Source organism: Herpailurus yagouaroundi, unplaced genomic scaffold (assembly GCF_014898765.1).
Source record: "Herpailurus yagouaroundi ecotype Mexico unplaced genomic scaffold, PumYag 163, whole genome shotgun sequence".
NCBI classification, from domain to species: Eukaryota; Metazoa; Chordata; class Mammalia; order Carnivora; family Felidae; genus Herpailurus; species Herpailurus yagouaroundi.
The window spans coordinates 25,390,391-25,396,390 of NW_024412404.1; the positions used below are offsets into that span (position 1 = coordinate 25,390,391).

Consider the following 6,000-nt stretch of genomic DNA (forward strand, 5'->3'; position numbering starts at 1 on the left):
CCCGTCCCAGAAAAAGTTCGCAAGACAGTGTAGCAGCAGTGTTTCAGGGATTATGGGAAATCACAACACACATCTGGCACCAGGCTTCACTCTTAACGACCTTGTTCAGCTCCAGCGAATGTGGCCATTTTCGGGGGTCTGCTGGGACTAGGTGGCTTCAACAGTCCATACCAAATGTCCTTCCAGCAGTGGAACCGCTTTTCCCTGTGTGGCCTGAAAACCTCCCGGACCCCACTCTGTTCCTGGGGATTCACCCTTCCCACCAGAGCACTGCCAGGTATTGAGCTGTGGAGTTGCATCCTTTGCGCTCCCCTTGTTTACAGTCTTAATGGAATTTAAACCTTCTCCTTTCTCCCTTTTCAGTTTAGTCCCTGTGGCTGTTTCCAATTTTCCACTTTCTCTCCAGCTGCTTTTCGGGAGGGGTGCTTTTCCCCGTATTCTACCCCCTTCCCCCAGTCCTCTCTCCGCCTGCAAAAGTGGCTTCCTGCCCACCGGCAGCTTCTCTCTCCCCAAGTTCACCTCTCTGTGCCATGTACCTGCTGAATTCTGTGGTTCAGGTTGTGCAGATTGTTGTGTTAATCCTCCAATCATTTTTCTAGGTGTGTAGGATGGTTTAGTGTTGGTCTGGCTGTATTTCATGGACGCGAGACACACAAAAAACATCCATGCTGTTCTGCCATCTTGGCTCCTCCCCCCAAATCTCCTCCTTATTTTTAACCTAAGCAACCAATATGGATCCTTTGTCCATAACCTAATCTGTTGTGACCATGTCACAAGTCCCAGGGATATTTGTTTTTCCCACTCTTTAGTAGACAGTGCTTTGAAGGTTCCCTGAGTGTTACACCAGCCTCACACCTCCACAGAGGGGTCAAGCAGGTCCCCATTTCCACCTATGATAAATGTACCATATGAAAATTTATTTCCTTGAGAAGCTTTTGATGGCAAGTAGGGAATTGGAATTCTCAAGGCTTTTGCTTGTTCTCGAGAAATGAGTTTTTCAAGAAACCCGTTGGGTGACTCAACAAGAGGCTATAAGGGACATAAAAACACCGGGGTTGTTTCACAAAATGTGGAATAAAAAAACCCAAACACTTATAGATGGAAATATTACTTTGTAAAATACATGGTTTCAAATACGAGTAGTTAAATTAATAAACTGGATGAACACAGACATAACTATTTCTTCTATGTCTCAAAAGTTTTACATATTCATGATGAATAAAAGTTGGGAAAATTGAGATATTTTGGTAAGGAGTTGTCATGCATTGGGTTATATAAGGTGGTTTTTCAGTTACAGAAGGAGACTCATTTCCTGAGAAGACTCTGACTCCCCTTGTCCTTCCACATTTTATTTTATTTTTTTAAATATTTTATTTTATTTTATTTTTTAACTTTGTGAAGTCACTCCTCTTTCTTTCTTTTTTTTAAATTTTTTAATGTTTATTTATTTGACAGACAGAGCATGAGTTGGGGAGGGACAGAGAGAGACAGAGACACAGAATCTGAAGCAGGCTCCAGGCTCTGAGCTGTCAGCACAGAGCCTGACGCGGGGCTCCAACTCACAAACCGCGAGATTGTGACCTGAGCCGAAGTCAGACGCTCAACTAACTGAGCCACCCAGGTGCCCCAGTCACTCCTCTTTCTATTGCTCTTGATTAGTTTTCCCACTTTTTCCACACAAAGAGTTTTCTGGAATATGCTCTGGATTTGGTCTCCGGTCGTTGACCATCCTCAGGTACCACTGGCTCTGCTCCCCTTTTATCTGAGGTTCTGCTGGCTTCTCACTGATTCTCTTCCCCTAGTTTTATACATCCTTCATGATACATGGGAACAACTGCTCAAGTGCAGGAGACAAGGCAAACCCAACTCTAACGACCTCAAACATTAGGAGTCAGGGAGTCAATTTCCTTTTTCATTACCTCCTTAGCCTGGAGGGATACTACAGTGGTTTCTACTTGGAGTTTCCTATTACAATAAACACTCTTTAAATCCTGGAGCAGCTCCATGGCAGTCAGGCTGTGGGGAAATGACCCTGATGTCTGCTGCCTCATAGGACCTGCCGTTGACACTGGTCAAGTCTTCAATTGTCACCTGATGCTATTAAGGCCATGATTAGTGGACCAAGTTGGTGGTCTGAGTATCAAGGAATCAGTTCTATCTCAGAGTGAGGGTCAATTGTAACTGAAAGTTTGAGGGGAATCCTCTCTACCTGGCATAGTTACCTGGCAAAATCACCACAGGTTTTTGGTGAAAGACTAGGAAGAAGGTGCATAGTATGCACTTGTCCTGTTGAAGTTCGTCAGGGGCCTCTTAAGTCTGCAAATAGGCTTACCAGGGGCTGCAACTCTAGTAAAGTTGGGCCTCTATTCACCAGACCTAAAGTACATTTGATTATACAGTTTATATGCAGTTGGATGATGCTGTTGACCAAATATTTCCTACTCTCTACCTTCAGGGCACCTGCCTGTTTGCACTTCTTACCCCCTTGTGCTTTAGTGGGGAACACATGACTAGTTCTGGCCAATCAGTTATGATCAGATGACGTGTGCCACTCAGGACCAAAGCGTCTGGTCGCCAATTTGTCACCTTTCAGAACAATTCCTCTGCTTGTGAGTCTGGCAATGTTCAAGATCGTGACGGTCCCATCAGCCTAGATCCTAGAGCGAGAAAGTCAAGTGAAAGGGATCTGGCAACTAGCAATAGATACACAACATGAACAAGAAATAAACTTCTGTTATCTTATATCATTAAGATTTTGACATAAGCGGGGCACCTGGCTGGCTCAGTTGGTTAAATGTTTGACTTCAACTCAGGTCATGATCTCTGGTTTGTGAGTTCGAGCCCTGCATCTGGGCTCTCTGCTGTCAGCATGAAGCCCACTTTGGATCCTCTGTCTCCCTCTCTCTCTGCCCCTCTCAGAAAGAAAGTCAGGCACTCTCTCTCTCTCTCTCTCTCTCTGTCTCTCTCTCGTGCACACCACCAATGAATAAAATGAATAAAAACATTTATTCAAATGTTTTGAATGAACAAAAATGAATAAAACATTAAAGAAATTTGGGGCGCCTGGGTGGCGCAGTCGGTTAAGCGTCCGACTTCAGCCAGGTCACGATCTCGCGGTCCGTGAGTTCGAGCCCCACGTCGGGCTCTGGGCTGATGGCTCGGAGCCTGGAGCCTGTTTCCGATTCTGTGTCTCCCTCTCTCTCTGCCCCTCCCCTGTTCATGCTCTGTCTCTCTCTGTCCCAAAAATAAATAAAAAACGTTGAAAAAAAAATAAAAAAAAAACATTAAAGAAATTTAAAAAAAGATTTTGACATAATCTAGCGTACTTTTGTTTTTGTTGCCTTTTTTTTCATTACTCAACAAAGCTTCATTTTTTTACTTAGCTTTCTGTCTCTGAGCTTGTGCCTTCAACACTTTCACAACATCCTCAATAAGGAAAGCACACTTGATCCTGTCACAAACACACTCAGCACACAAGGAGTCACCCTAGGCCCTGATGACATGTGTTTTTAGTTCTAGGCCACCTCATAAGTTCATAAGAACTGTAGACCTCACAACACAAACTCCTCCAAGTCAACCTGGGTGCGTGCCACACGTAGATTTTGGTGCTTTCCCAACCTACCTGGTATAAAGGCAAATGGCTCTATTACCAGGGGTTTAGGGCAGGCTAGTTTTGTTAGAAGTTGTATTGTAGGACAGCCTACGATGATGTGTCAAATGCGCCACCATTCTGAATGCCTATGGATGCTGCCCCCAGAAGAGAGTTAGCATACTATGATCGACCCAGAAACTGATGCTGGGAGATGAAGCGTGCCTCAACAAAAACCTGACTCTTGTGGCTTTGACTTAGGGCTCAACTCATGGAGCAAGAAAGCTGACTTTGGAAGCTGTTTCATATTGATACAGTTGACAAAACCATCACCTGCAATTACTCGGAAGGTAGATAATGAACCTAGTAAGCTTGTGACGTGATAAGCTTGTAGCTTGTAGCTCCAGAAGGGTCTAAAAAAAATATGTTAGTAGCTTGTGTTGGTTGGTGTTGACTGCATATTACACGATACTTCAAGAAAATGATATACTCAGGAAATAATGAACTAATTTATTGTAAGCAGGAACGGAAGGGAAGAGAGAGTTTTGGCAGTCTTAGTTCCATCCTGAGGCCTCCTCCTTTGGCCTGTAGAGGGACCGTCTTCTCCCCTTTGTCTTCATGAGGTCTTTGCATGTGTCTATGTCCTAATTGCCTCTTCTTCTTCTTTTTAATGTTTATTTACTTATTTTGAGAGAGAAAGAGAATCCCAAGCCGACTCTACACTCAGTAGGAGAATAGTGCAGGGCTCAACCCCATGAACTGTAGATCATGACCTGAGCCAAAATCAAGAGTCAGCCCCTTATCCAACTGAGCTACCCAGGCCCCCTCTAATTGTCTCTTCTTATAAAGACACTAGCCATACTGGGGTAGAGTCCACCCCAATGACCTCATTTATCCTTAACTATCTCTTTAAAGACCCTATCTCTGGGATGCCTGGCTCAGTCAGAGGAGCATGTGACCCTTGATCTCAGGGTTGTAAGTTCGAGGCTCATGCTGGTGTAGAGATTTCTTAAATAAATAGAACTTTAAACAAAGACCTTACTTCCAAATATTCTGAGGTTCTGAGGGTTAGGACTTGAACATATGAATTTGGGGTGGTGGGTGGCACAATTCAGCCCACAAGACTCTCCCACCAAGCTTGATGGGTTTAAGTTACCTGGAATTAAATAGATGGAGATGAGAAGAAAGAACTGTGGTTATGCTACCGCAAATAAAGCTGATTGGAATCAAATTGTTTAGAATGATAATGAAATGTCTGGGGCGCCTGGGTGGCTCAATGGGTTGAGCGTCAGACTCTTGATTTTGGCTTAGGTCATGATCTCATGCTTCATGGGATTGAGCCCCATGCCTGACTCTGCTTTGATAGTGTGGAGCCTGCTTGAGATTCTCTCTCCCCCTCTCTCTCTGCCCCTGACCTCTGCTCAAATGCTCGCTCTCTCTCAAAAAAAAAAGAATGATAATGAAATGTCACTCCATATCTATGGTAGTACTCCTTGCCTTAAATCTAATTTGATCATAGTAGAGCCTTATCAGGTGTTTTTTTTTTAAGTGATTAGTGTTTTAGATACAGTGCTTCCATTTTGTTTTCAGTTTATGTATAAACAACAGATAGTTGTGTTTTGCTTTATTGTCCAAGATGAACTCTCTGCCTTTTAATGTTTTCCCAGTTCTATTGAGAAATAATTGACATATAACATTGTATTAGTTTAAGGTGTGCAACATTACGATTTGATCTATGTATATATTGTGAAATGATCAGCACAATAAGTTTAGTTAACATCCATCACCTCACATAGTTATACATTATTTTATTGTAGTGAGAACTTTTAAGATATACTCTCTTAGCAACTTGCAAATATACAATACAGTAGTGTTAACCAGTCACCATGTTGTACATTACATCCAGAGAACTTATTCATCTTGCGAGTGGATGAGTTGGTACATTTTGACTACCTTCACTACCCCCACCTTTCACCCTTTTCCTTTTAAATTAATTGGATTTAATAATTTTTATTTAGTGTAATTTTTATATGGTTGAGTTTAAGTATTCCATCTTATTGTTTATTATTTGTCCTATTTGTTCTTTGTGTCACTTCTCTTGGGTTCTTTTGGGTCAACTGAGGATTTTTTAGTATTGTAAGCATTGCAAGCATTTTTTTAGTATTGTATTTCATCTCCTTTATGGCATTTTACCTACAGCTCTTTGCATTGTATTTTAGTGATTGCTCTAAAAATTGTAATATGCAAAATTAATTTATCAAGTCACTGAAATTCTGCAATAAAGTATTTCAGATATTGTTTATGCTTAGTTATAGAATTTACACTTGGTTTCTTTTGTGGAATTTCCACATCTCTCCTGAAATTCCCATTTCTTTACTTTTTATGTTTATCTTTTTTATACATTCTTCAAT

General features: G+C 41.9%; 1 pseudogene; it reads right to left on the minus strand.

The window, feature by feature from the left end:
• Positions 1-3,347: 3,347 nt before the first annotated feature.
• LOC121037522 (60S ribosomal protein L34-like) lies at positions 3,348-3,729 on the minus strand (annotated as a pseudogene).
• Between the last annotated feature and the right edge of the window lie 2,271 nt (positions 3,730-6,000).